We start from the raw sequence: 14978 nt of genomic DNA, 5'->3' as shown, positions 1-14978 counted from the left end.
ATCGATTTTTTCATCAACCTAGCTATTAGTTTGGGTGTTAAAGTTTAGCTTGGATCTGAAGTAAAACATATTTAAAATACATGGATCAAATTTTAAGCTTACGTGTTACAAAAAAAAAAATTAAAACTCATATGTACCTATCACATTAACAATTTAGATATAATATGTTAAAAAGAAGTAGGCCTCTAAATTTTAATGACATTATCTTTGTTTTAACACGTTACATATATTTAAAATTTGATCCACATATTTTAAATATATTCTACATTATATTTGAATTGATATTTTAACACGATAAATTAATAAAAAGACGTAATTAATACTATACTAATACTATAAAACCAATTAAAACTTTAAAAGAATATGATCGAAATTATTATGCATGTATTGACATCCCCATTTATTAATTTCTTTATCATATCATTTGTAGGTATATGTCATTGTCTTGCACCAATCATGTTCAGATGACTGGGATCTCTTTACACCTCAAATCCACCCACATATCTACACATTATTATCTGCTTTCCTCTTTTCAATTGTAAACCATGCATGCTTATCTTTTAAAGCATTGGGTTTTCTATTTTCAATTTTTACTTTCCTTTAATCATATTATTTTATCATATACAATCACCAAGTTAACCTTTTTCTTCAAAAGAGAAATCCTTTTCTTTTTCTTTTTTTAATGAAAAAGGCAGCTTATTAAAAAAAACATCTTTAAAAATATGCAGCCGTAGAGATAATTTATTAATAAGTATATAGCTATTGATGTATAATGTCATAAATAAATTTTTATTTTGTAGAATTTTAGATATGATATTTTGATTTGATTCAATTTTAAAAATCACTAGTAATATTATTGAATTAGTACCATTTTATGTTGGATATATTACATAGATAAAAATTATATTAATTCGATATGAAAATAAATATATGTATTCATTTCTTTTAATATGTATAATTGAACCAAAATCAAAGCTTCATATATACATATGAATCACAATATAAGTTTCATATGTATAATTGCACAAAATAAAATTCATAAATCAAATTAAAATTAATGTATAAATTTGATGCTTACCCTTTTTTTATTTTTATTTATAAATTTTAATTATTATTAATTTATATTTTTAATTTTCAAATGATTGAGCGGGTTGAATTGATTTAACTAAAACCGAAAGGTCATGATATGATTAATGCCTTTAAAGAGTTCCTAAACTACTCCATGGAGTAGTTGCAACAAATTACTCATCCATTAAGCATTACTCAAATCTTTTATTTTGTGAAAATTAATGGAATGGAGTACGAGGTTTTAGAAAAGATTATCTAGCTTAAAAAACATAATATTTATTTGGCCTCCAATTTAAAAATAAAAGTCATTTTAGTTTTTATTTAATTTTGACTTCTTTTAGCCATTGAACTTGCATTATTTGTTAAATCATCTTAAAATAGATGAATAATTAATGTTTGTTAACTTTGCTAACGTGTCATCCACATGGCGTCTATGTCTATGCCACATCAGTAATTAATTAATTTTAAAATTAAAAATATCAAAGAAGTATATTTTTATGCCTTTTAAATAATTCTTTTTGAATTTTAAAATTAATTGTTGATGTGCCATCCATGTGTATACAATGTTAGCAAAGTTAACATCGTTAGTTTTTTTTTATCTATTTTGAGGTGATTTGACAAATAATACAAATTAAAAGAACTTAAACAAATAAAAATTAAATGGAAAGATATTTTATAAAATTGGATGATTGTACTTTAAAGAAAATAGAAAACAAACCCTTTATTTCTAATAGATATGATCAAACTCATGTCTTAAAAATATTAGAAATTAATAGTTAGATTAGAAAATATAAAGAAATTTAATCTTTTATAACGGTCTATTTACCAAATATTTGAAGTTTCCTTTATTTTTGAAGCATCGATTTTAATTAAAAAGCAAGCAAAATGATTGGATCAAGTAATTAAGAGAAGAAAATAAACCTAATTATGATTTTTCTAAAAGAAAAGTTGTAATAAATGGAAAATGATGATCGAAATAAACACGTAACACTATGTATGTGCTTTAAGATGGAAGTATGTTTCACGTAATTGCATTTTCAATTTTATAATTTAGAAATTCATGACTCATTATGATTTTATCCCAAAATTCAAATGTTAGACATATATTTTTTATAAAATAAATAAATATATATATATATGTGATTATTTTTAGAATTAATTAAATTTATTAATTTAAAAAAGTTGTAACGCCCCAAAATTTTGAGAATTTAATTCTGAGAATCTGCAATAATTAAATTTTTGTATTTGTGGTCCTGTGCTCTGCTATTGTGTTTAAGGTCTGGAGTTCAAGTTATATCGTTAAAAGTTTTATCCTTTTCGAACAACCCCTATCCATGCTGTATCTAGTTAAGTGTAATTCTGCACGAATCTATGTCAAGAATGAACCTGCTAGTTCACTGGTTAACCATCTATCTGTATCCTGTTTGGTCCCGAGTTTGAATCCTATCGCATGTGTTAGGAGAATTTTTGCTTGTTGTCGGAAGTACGTTGGTGGTTAAGACAAAAACTTCATTAAAATTTTGTTAACATTCTGTACTCTTTCTTCTTCTTTTTCTTTCATCTTTTTACTTCTTTGATTTCTCCTTTTCGATTGTGTTCAACAAGTGAATATCAGAACTTAGTGATTAGTGAGAACCTTAAGTTATTGGAAGACTTCTGTGTAAGTTTTATCAGAATCCTTCAACTTTTGCGATGTTTTGTTAGATTTCTATTGCGTTGTTAAATTGGGAATTCTCTGATTGTTTTACTTAAACTCTTTGATAACTAGTCGTTTTGTTCCCTTAGGCGTGAGTACAGAGGGAAATGATCCTTCGCGTGTTGTGCCGATTTAGCACAGTTGAATCGTCGGTAAACGTTCGTTGTTGAAAGTTTCCTCGGGTCAATTTATTCGACATAATTGATTGAGTATTAACATTGCATTATTTAGTCATTTTAGTCAAATGATTGACTGCCGAATGGTTAATTAGGTTTCGGGTAGTCTCCACATTGTTTTTTCAGTCAAAGCGAGACCAGGTGCGTACTGAAAACCTTAATTTTTTCAAGTTTTGGTCGCCAAAAATGGTGGCCGTTGACGCCACATGGCCAGGTACACGGGTATGTGTCCAGCCCGTATGAGCCACACAGCCGTGTGGATGGCCTTGTAACTCACTGTTCATCAATTTGGAGCCACACGAGCAAGGCACACGGGCGTGTGTCCAGGTCGTGTGTGACAATATTAGTGCAGGGTTCACACGGGCAAGGGACATGGGCATGTGTCTAGGCCTTGTAACTCACTGTTTGTGACTTAAGACAACATGAGCGAGCACATGGACGTGCACCCAGGTCGTGTGAGTAACACGGGCAAGGACACGACCGTGTGTCCAGGCCGTGTAACTCTCTAATTTATACTTTAAAACCACACGGGCAAGGACATGGGCATGTGCCCAGGCTGTGTAAGCTATACGGGTAAGGACATAGATGTGGGTCCAGGCTGTGTGGCATATATAAAAGGGCCCGAAAATTATTTTTGAGGCCATAAATGTTACATAAGACTGATATTGACGTCCTCATGGTATGAATGGTTTTAATTTGATTGCATGAGAACTCTCTGATACCCTATGAGACATGCATCAATTCTATACCTGTATGTGCACTGTGATACTTAGTTTGATATTAAATTGTGCTATGTACTTGTGGAACAATTTAGAATAACTAAATACATATTGGGGATAGTTGTTCTCTACAATGCATGGGTTGGGATATTATGAAGAAGGACGTGATCTGTTCTAAATTAGTGGCTAAGCCACCATATGTATAACTCTGATCCCGACGTTTCTTCGCATTACGATCTAGTAGCTAAGCTGTGTTTCTGTAAATGTATCAGATAAACACTCTATGGTTTGTAGGGTTGGTTGGACATTGAACGCCCTTCACGGCGTGTTGGGATGACCGAAGATGGTGTGTAGCGGATGGGGGTTAGAAAAATCTGCATCTGACTCTGATCTGTTCTGTATATGAAACTTAAATTGTTTCTACATCTAAAATTAATATGTCTTGGATCTGAACTAGAAATGTTTCTGTTATCAGATCGAATCATTGAATACAGACACTATTTGGTAAATGTGTTTATGTGAACAAACTTCTGTATGCACTGAATTCACAACTCATTTTATTGTTGGTTGGATTTCAGGTGGTTCTCAGTCTTGAACAGGTCAGCACCGTGGAAGCTCGATCAAGTTTTTATCTTTCATTTAAATACTACTTTAGGAATTTTGGTAAACTATGGTAGTATGACTTTTGGAAGATTATATACTTAACTAATCTTTATGATGAATATTATGCGACGTATGATTTAGTTTTATTGTGTTATATGTGTGGTATTTAAGTATCGATAATGTAACTCTCTAAACTCGGACTGGACGTCTAGGCTGGGTTTAGGGTGTTACATTTAGTGGTATCAAAGCCAGGTTAGTCAACACTCGGACTATGTTTGGGCTCATAATGTGTGAGAAAAGTAGTTTGGTGGTAACTTAGTATCTGAGTCAATATGGAAAACTGAAACTTTAGTGAATGACCGAGCTTCCGACACTGGCCCTATAAGTATTTCTGTTCTGTTATAAAGATTGTAATACCTAAACTGTTGTTTGGTTAAATGTTTTGATGTGAACTAGTGAAATCATCTTGTTGGATACCTGAGATGATCTGTGCACTTTGACATTGCAGCTAGACTACCATAATGAGTTCACGCGATAGTCATGGACATGGTATTTGGGGGCGTCAAGGACGCTGAGAAGGAGCTCGAGCAGAGTCATCCTCTATGAGTAGTATGCCCAATTTGGAGACCAGTGAGACAGTTGGTACTCCCTCTCTTGAGATAGTTTCCCAGATTCCGACAGCTGAGGACGACGCATAGTCTCTGGCCATGATTCAAGCATTGGAGAGGGTCATAGGGAGCCATTCGGGATCAGGAGGTCGAGGGTCGGTTACTGAATGACTCCGGTTGAATGGGGTTGAATTGTTTAGGGGCGTTATAGGAGTCGCTCCTACTGTTATTAAATATTGGGTCGAGGCTATCGGGCTTATTCCGACTGATCTTGACAGTACTCCCACTTAGAAATTGAGGGGTGGTGTGTCTCTACTCTAGGATGAAACCTATCAGTGCTGGCTGACAGTTGAGCAAGGTACTTAGCCTGAACAGGTTAACTGGGATTATTTTAAAAACGCCTTCAAGAGTAAGTATGTAGGGGCGAGTTATGTTGAGGCTCACCGAAGTTAATTTTTGAGCTTAGTTCAGGGTGACCGGTCGGTGGCGAAATATAAAGCGATGTTTTTGCGACTAAGTAGGTATGCACAGACTTTGGTAGCGTCTGACTCTGACAAGTGCGTGAGGCTTCAGGAAGGATTAAGATATTATTTACGAGTTCTGATATCTCCTTAGAGGAAGCGAGTTTTTGCTATTCTGGTTGACAAAGCAAAGATAGTGGAAGAAGTGAAGCACACTGAGCGCGAACGTCGTGATTGTGAGAGGGATTAGAGTAAAATTAAGAGAGATTCAGGTCCCTTTGGTGTTAGTCAGCGCCCTAAGAAGCGGGCGAGGTTTGATCGCCCCCCAATGGCCAAGGCACCAGCTGTAGTAACTAAGATTTAGCTGTGCAGTGATTATAGGAAATGCCATCCGGGCGAGTGCTGAAGGAAGTTAGGAGCGTGCCTCCATTGCGGGTCGATGGAGCATCGAGTTAGGGATTACCCTCGTCGACCAGATTAGGTGCTAGCTGCGGCACAGACTTCGACTCCGGGTTCTTTTCAGCCTGTGAGAGTGGTTTAGCAACCACCTAGAGGTCATGGTACTGGTAGAGGTGAAAATAGTTCAGGGAGAGGATAGAGGGCACCCGGTAGAGATGCAGGTGAAATTGAGGCTCGTTAGTTGGCACTGGTTTATGGGGTGAGACGAGGCGAGGAGAGCGATGATGCTGATGTGATTGCAAGTACCTTTTTTTATTCATTTTGTTCCGTACTATGCTCTAATTTATATTGGCTCTACTCACTCGTACATAGCAAGTGTTGTTTCTGCAAATCTGGGTAGGGGTGAGCAAAATTCGATTCGATTCAAAAAAATCGAAAAAAATTCAAATTTCGAGTTCATCAAATCGAGTTATTCGAATTATTCGAGTCAACTCGAATAAGAAATTTTGGATTTCGAGTTCGAGTCAAGTTGAATTTTTACAATTCAAATAATTCGAATAATAGATTAGTATAAATACCTTTTTGATCCTTATACAATTTTGAAAATGAGCAAATTGGTCTCTCTTTTAAAAAAATTACAAAATAATCAAAATAATTTTCAAAATTGAAAATAATTTTAAAATTCAAAATATTTATAAAATTATAAAATTTGTATTTTTAAAAATTATAATTCTTTTAAAAATATAAAAAAATATATAAAAAGTTTAAATTTTAAAATTTAAAAATTTTATAAAATAATAATTTTGGAATCTAAATAAGTGATTAATGATTCAAGTTTATCATACTAAAATATTATTATTATTATTATTATTATTATGCTTTAAAAAGTTTTCAAATATATATGGTTTCAAATTTATGTGCTCTAATACGAAAATAGTTATATTGTAACAAGATTTTAATTTGACATTATTAATTTTTTTAATTTAACTCGAACAATTTCACTCAATTCGACCGAATGCTCACACTTAATTCGAGTTATTCGAAAATCCAAATAAGAAAAGGTAAAACTATGTCGTTTTGATAAATGTTTACCTAATAGTCTTACTTTCCTTTCCGAATCGCCCCACTTTCCTTTTTTCTTTTACTTAAAATTAATCTAAAAGCTTTTACTTTGCCTACTAGTTAAATAATCGGTCCACGTAAATGCAACATTAAGTATAAATAATAAGATTCGTTAACTTGACTCAACTTGACTCGAAATTTTTTAACTTGATTCGACTTGATTAAAAAAATCAAATTGAGTTTGGTTGCTAAAATAGGAATCGTCAACTCGACTAACTTCAAATTTTTTGACTCGATTTGACTCGACTCGATCGAATACTCACCCCTAAATTAGGGTTTAACCGCTGAAAATATTGCTAGAGAGTTTTCTGTGATTAGTCCTTTGGGTCAGTCAATTCGAGTTGATAGAGTTTACAGGCTGGTACCCCTAGAGCTCTAGGGTATGGTATTTCCAGCTGACCTGATGGAATTACCCTAATGAGTTTGATTTGATTTTGGGAATGGACTGGCTTGTAGAATATCGGGTTAGTCTATATTGTGCAACTAAGAGAGTTACTTTGAGAACGGATGAGAATGATGAGGTGGTCATAGTTGGTAGAAGTCGAGATTACTTCTCTAATGTAATCTTCGCTCTTGTAGCAGATAAGTTAGTTCGAAAAGAGTGTGAGACATACCTTGCCTACGTATTTGATTCTGTCCCTGTAAAACTTTTTGTGCTAGATATCCACACTTTGAGGGAATTCCCGGACGTCTTTCCTGAGGAATTGCCCGGAATACTTCTGGATAGAGAGGTGGAGTTTGGAATTGATCTGTTACCAAGTACAACTTCGGTGTCCATTACACCCTACCGCATGGCATCAAAAGAGCTGACCGAGCTGAAAGTGCAGCTTCAGGAACTTCTTGATAGGGGATTTATTCGACCGAGTGTGTCTCCGTGGGGGGCACCAGTGTTATTTTTTAAAAAGAAAGATGGGTCGATGAAAATGTGTATAGATTATCGATAGTCAAACTTGTTTGACCAATTTTGAGAAGCGTCTGTCTTCTCCAAAATCAACTTTCGTTCTTGTTACCATCAGCTCAAAGTCAAAAAGACTAATGTGTACAAAATCGCCTTCAAGACTCGTTACAGACATTACGAGTTCCTAGTGATGCCTTTCAATTTGACGAATTGAGTGTTCCAACCATACTTGGATCAATTTGTAGTGGTTTTCATTGATGACATCCCGATTTACTCCAAAACTGAAACTGAACATGATAATCACTTTAGTACTATACTTCAAGTACTCTAAGAAAAAAATTGTATGCCAAGTTCAGTTAGTACGAATTTTGGTTATAGGAAGTCGCTTTTCTGGGTCATGTGGTAACTGTGGAAGGGATCCGAATCGATCCCAAGAAAATAGAAGCTATAGTTTGGTGGAAGCAATCGAAAAATGTAGCTGAGGTTTGTATTTTTCTGGGTTTAGTCGATTATTACCGATGGTTCGTTGAGGGATTTTCTCTAATTGCGTCACATCTAACGAAGCTGCTACGCAAGAGTGCTCCATTTGTGTGGTCTGAGGCACAGCAGTATAGTTTCGATAAGCTCAAGCCCATTTTGACACAGGCTCCTATTTTAGTTCAACCAGAACCGAGTCGGGAATTTGTAGTATACAATGATGCATCACATGTTGGGTTAGGATGTGTGCTTATACAAGACAATAAGGTGGTCGTTTACGCGTCATGATAATTTAAGACACACGAAGGTAACTACCCTACACACGATCTTAAGCTTGCTGCGGTCGTGTTTGCTCTGAAGATTTAGAGACACTATCAGTATGGTGAAAGGTGTATCATTTACACTAAGCACAAGAGTCTCAAATATTTGTTAACTTAAAAAGAGTTAAATCTTCGGCAGCGCAGATGGGTTGAATTACTCGAAGATTATGATTGCATTATAGAGTATCATCTGGGTAAGGCTAATGTGGTAGCTGATGCCCTTAGCTATAGAGCGATGACTGATCTGAGAGCAATGTTAGCTCGTTTAAGTTTGGTTGAAGATGATGGGCTGTTAGCAGAATTACAGGTTAAACCGATTTTGGTTGAGCAGATTCGAGCTAAACAGTTAAGCGATTAGTTTTTAAATCAGCGATTGCAACATATTTGTTCGAATGAGACTTTCGATTTTAGCTTGATCAACGATAATGTGTTGTGCGTCAAAGGTCAAATTTGTATACCTAATGATAAAGAGTTGAGACATTTGATCTTACAGGAGGCAAATAGTAGTCCCTAAGCTATGCATCCTGGTGGGAACGAAATGTATCAGGATCTTCGAAAGCTCTATTGGTAGCCCGGACTAAAACGGGAGGTAGTCACTTTTGTATCCTTCTGTCTGACGTGTCAAAAGATTAAGGCTGAACATCAGTTGCCCTTTGGATTGCTTCAGCAAGTTAAGATTCTACAGTGGAAATGGAAGCGGATAACGATAGATTTTGTTAGTGGGTTGCCTTTAACCCACACAAAGAAAGATTCAGTTTGGGTCATTGTTGATCGATTGACCAAATTAGCCCACTTCATTCCTATTCGAACAGATTACTCCCTACTGAAGTTAGCTAAACTGTATATTACTGAAATTGTGAGACTACACGAGGTTCCAGTCTCAATTATCTCCGATAGAGACCCACGGTTCACATCTTAATTCTGGAAGAAAATTCACGAGGCCTTAGGCACCCTACTTAATTTTGGTACTGCGTATCACCCTCAGACCGACGGACAGTCTGAGCGAGTCATTCAAATTTTGGAGGATATGCTTTGGAGTTGTGTGATAGACTTTCGGGGTAGTTGGGAGGAGTATCTACCGTTGGTTGAGTTTGCATACAATAACAACTTCCAGTCTAGTATTTAAATGGCACCCTACAAGGCCTTGTATTGGGTCCTGAGCTGGTTTCTGAAACTGAGAGTATTCTGAAAGTGATTCGTGATCATCTGAAAGCAGCCTCTGACCGATAGAAGTCTTATGTAGATTTAAAAAGAAGGAATATTGAATTTTCTAAAGGTATCACTGTGGAAAAAAGTTCTTCGATTTGGACATAAGGGTAAGTTGAGCTCGAGGTACATTGGTCATTACCATATTTTGAAGTGCTTCGGACTTGTTTTGTATTAGTTATAATTACCGTCAGACTTAGAATGAATTCATGATGTGTTTCATGTCTCGATGTTGAGACGATATCGATCTGATCCGTCGCATATTGCCCCTTTCGTCGAGATTGAGTTGTGACTGGATTTAACAATTAAGGAGGAATCGGTCCATATCTTGGAACGTGATGTTAAAGTATTGAGGAAGAAAACTATTCCAATAATAAAAGTTTTATGGTGGAACCATGGTACTGAGGAGGCCAAATTTCTTTTAGGGGGAGAGAGTTGTAACACATCAAAATTTTTAGAATTTAATTATGACAGTAATTAAATTTTTCTATCTGTGGTCCTGTGCTCTGCTTTTATGTTTAAGATCTAGAGTTTGAATTGTATTGTTAAAAGTTTTATCCTTTTAGAGCAACCCCTATCCATGCAGTATATAGTTAAGTGTAATTTTGTACGAATCTACGTCAAGAATGAGCCTGTTGATTCACTGGTTAAGCATCTATCTGTATCCTGTCTGGTCCCGAGTTTGAATCCCACCGTATGCGTTAGGAGAATTTTTGCTTGTTGTCAGAAGTACGTTGGTGGTTAAGACAAAAACATCAGTAAAATTTTGTTATTGTTCTGTACTCTTTCTTCTTCTTTTCCTTTTCTTTCTTTTTATTTTTCCTTTCTTTTGTCTTTTTACTTCTTTCAGTTCTCCTTTTCGATTGTGTTTAACAAGTGAATATCAGAAATTTGTGATTAGTGAGACCTTTAAGTTATTGGAAGACTTTTGTGTAAGTTCTGTTAGAATCCTTCAACTTCTACGAAGTTTTGTTAGGTATCTGTTGCGTTGTTAAATTGGGATTCTCTGATTGTTTTACTTAAACTCTCTGATAACTAGTCTTTTTATTCCATTAGGCGTGAGTACAGAGGGAAGTGAACCTTCGAGTGTTGTGCCGATTCAGCACGGCTGAATCGTCAGTAAGCGTTTTTTGTTAAAAGTTTCCTCGTGTCGATTTATTTTTACATAATTGATTGAGTATTGATACTGCGTTATTTAGTCGTTTAAGTCAAATGATTTATTGTCGAATGGTTAATCAGGTTTCGGATAGTCTCCGCATTGTTTTTCAGTCAAAGTAAGACTAGGTGCATACCGAAAACCTTAATTTTTGCAAGTTTCGGTCGCCAAAAATTGTGGCTGTCGATGCCACACTACGAGGCACATGGGCATCCACATGGCCAAGTACATGGGTGTGTGTCCAAGCTATGTTAGCCACATGGTCGTACGACAAGTCGTGTGGGTGGCCGTGTAACTCACTGTTCATCAATTTGGAGCCACAAGGGCAAGGCACATAGGTATTTGTCCAGGCCGTGTATAACAATATTAGTGCAGGGTTCACACGGGCAAGGGATACGGGCGTTTGTCTAGGTCGTGTAACTCACTGTTTGTGACTTAGGACAATACGAGAAATCACATGAGCGTGTGCCCAGACCGTGTGAGTCACACGGGGAAGGACACGACCGTGTGTCCAGACCGTGTAACTCTCTGATTTATGCTTTAAAGCCACATTGGCAAGGATATAGGCATGTATCCAGGCCGTGTGGCGTATATAAAAGGGCCCGAAAATTATTTTTGAGGCCGTAAATATTTCTTAAGACTGATATTGATGTTCCCATGGTATGAATGGTCTAAATTTAACTGAATGAGAACTCTCTGATACCCTGTGACATATACATGAATTCTATACCTGTATGTGCACTATGATACTTAGTCTGATATTGAACTGTGCTATCTACTTGTAGAACAATTGAGAATAACTGAATAGATACTGTGCATATTGGTTCTCTGCATATGCATGGGTTGGGATATTATGAAGAAGGAAGTGATTTATTCTAAATTAATGGCTTAGCCACCATATGTATAACTCTGATCCCGACGTTTCATCCTATTATAATCTAGCAACTAAATTGCGTTTCTGTAAACGTGTCAGACAGATACTCTATGTTGTGTAGGGTTGGTTGGGGATTGGGTGCCCTTAACAGTGTGTTGGGATGACCGAAGATAGTGTGTAGTGGATGGGGGTTGGGAATATCTGCATCTGACTCTGATCTGTTCTGTATATGAAATTGAAATTGTTTACATCGAAATTAATCATCTTGGATCTGAACTAGAAATGTTTCATTATCGATCAAATCTTTGAATCTGAACCTTGTTTGGTAAATGTGTTTATGTGAACAAACTTCTTTATGCACTGAGTTCACAACTCACTTTATTGTTGGTTGGATTTCAGGTGGTTCTCAGTCTTGAACGGGTCGGCACCACGGAAGCTCGGTTAAGCTTTTATCTTTCATTTAAATACTACTTTAGGAATTTTGGTAAACTATGATAGTATGACTTTTGGAAGATTTTATACTTAACTAATCTTTGTGATGAATATAATGCGACGTATGGTTTAGTTGTATTGTGTTATATGTATGGTATTTGAGTATCGATGATGTAAATCTCTAAACTCGGACTGGACGTCTAGCCAGGTTTAAGGCGTTACAAAAACTATTAAATTATTATACGTTATTTAACTTATATTTTAACAACACATTTACGATAAACTTGTTTATATGTATTTGGTAATTGATCGAGTTTGGAGATTAACTTGAATGCTTTCAAATTCATACATGATAAAAGTAAGTTAGAGGTTGGGAGCTTGTTTTGGAAATTCTCTCCAATGCTAAAGTTAATGAGACATCTTTGTATTGTAGAAAGTAAGTTTAATATTAATTTTATGTTATGATTAACTATGATTCCACAATTAATATATTTAATATTTTGGTATAACAAAATTTTACTTTAGACCTTTAATTTAATTTAAGTATTGGTTTAATATTAATTTGGAAAAGAAAAATGAGATGTAACTTCACTTGTATGAATAAAATTGAACATGAAATTAACTTTATTTAAGGCTAAATCTATAGTAGTTTTAGTTAGAAGCTTATTCTTGTCGCAATCTAATCAATAATAACTAAATATAGAAGTTGTCTCTGCCTAAGAATTGAAAGGGTAAGCATAGGTATAAAATATAATTTAGAGGTCAAAATGCCATAGTAGTCTATCTGAGACTATTAAAGTTGAGAATTTACTTTTAAAGACCTTTTAGCAAAACAACGTGAAGGGAATATTCTTTTAAACATTACAAATTAAACATAATGATAAATTAAACCTTATGTTTTTATTTTTAATATTATTTGAAATATTATTTAACGTCTTAATCTAATTTCCCAAAACACCGTGAGGGAATATTCTAGTAAGCATAAAAAAGGAAGGGTATGCTTTTAAACATTGCAAATTAAACACAATGATAAATTTAGCTCTTAATGTTTACATATTTTGTCAATTTTATCTTTATTTTTTAGTTAAATTTAACTCTCAACTTTCTCTTTTTTTTTGAAAAGAATCAAATTTGAATATAAACTTTTAGAAATAGTCAAATTATTTTTTTAAATGGAAATTGTCACACCCAGTTTCCTTTAAGTCCGAAAATTAGGAATAATTAGGGGTTAGTTGGCAGCCTCTACGAAAAGATTTGGAAAATTTAGGGGATGGTTTGGACATAGTTGAGTTTCGAATTCTAGTTTGATTGGATTTGAACTAGCTGGTTCCTTAGTGGGAGACAAAATGATTGTCAATGGATGGTTCCTATATGGTTCAAGACCATGCGTGGAGAGCTATAAATAGCTGAGAAGTGACTTCCTAAGGAGGATTCATCTCAATTCTGTTTCATTTCCTCTCTTCTTCATCTTTTACTTTGGTTGCTCCAAAGAGGAGATATGAAACTTGGCCTAAACGTTATTGCCGAATATAGAGAAGTTACATAATTTTTTTTGAAAAAACTAAAATCTAGCTTAAAAATTGTGTAATATGAAATCTTAATTTAGCTAAGCTCATACGACTTTCGGGAAATTCTCAAGTTTGAAAACACCTATTTCACAGCATGATCTCTTAAACTTTTACTTATCAAAACAACGAAGACTTTCAGAAATTTCACTTTAACTTTCGTAATCACATGATTTGAAAATATTAATTTTTGGAAAAACACTTACATTTTTATTTAGAGAAAAATCATGCATAGAACTTACTTATTTTATGGAAAAACATTTAGTTTTATGCTTAATTTCACAGCGAATATTTTCAAATTTTTTAAGTTTTGAAAACTGAATTCCAATTTGTCAAATTTATATGATTTTGTAGTTTTACGTTTAAGAACACCCAAAAACCAATGAATAGATCAAAAACCCAAAAACAAAACCAAATATGAAAACTTAGTCCAAAAATCTTAATTAAAATGATTCGAACCATCTTCTGTGGAGAACCAATCCGAGCTCCCGCACAACATCCGGTCCTAAACTTGCTGTTTACCTGAGAGCATAACAATACAAAAAGTGACCTTTACAAGCTCAGTGTGTAACACATCCCAAGAAACAAATCAGATATATATAAATAAAGATATACACTTTCAGATATAGATTCAAACATATTATCATATACATATTCAGATGTAGTTTCATAATTAGATACAGATGCACATTCAGATTCAGATATCGATACAAATGTAGACAGAAATTCAAATACAGATGTAGTCACAGATGCTATCCCCATCCGCTACACACCAACTCCGTCCAACCAATCATATCAATTAGGACTATAAGAGTCCATCCATCCAATCACACTGGGTAGTGGTGGTATGCCACTCATAAAGGTGCAGCTGAGCTACTAGATAGATATTGCGGTTTAACCGCCAAAATTACTGTAATACTGCTAGAACACACTTCTTCCCTAACATATCAAACCTATCCTGATGCACATGCATAAATAAACTAACACATATATTCCATAAGCAGAAGTCATGCGTACTTTTCAAACGTAATCATGCTTTCGGAGGTATCAAAACACAAATCATACATATTTTTTTCATATAACTTGCCTGTATCACATGCAGACATATATCAAGAGATGTCTCATTTCAAGTCCTATTTAAGCCAAATGGACCCTACGGAAGGTCTAATTATGAATTTTGGAGTCGGACAAGCCTAGG

Source organism: Gossypium raimondii, chromosome 6, assembly GCF_025698545.1.
Source record: "Gossypium raimondii isolate GPD5lz chromosome 6, ASM2569854v1, whole genome shotgun sequence".
Lineage (NCBI taxonomy): Eukaryota > Viridiplantae > Streptophyta > Magnoliopsida > Malvales > Malvaceae > Gossypium > Gossypium raimondii.
This window is presented reverse-complemented; position numbering follows the sequence as displayed.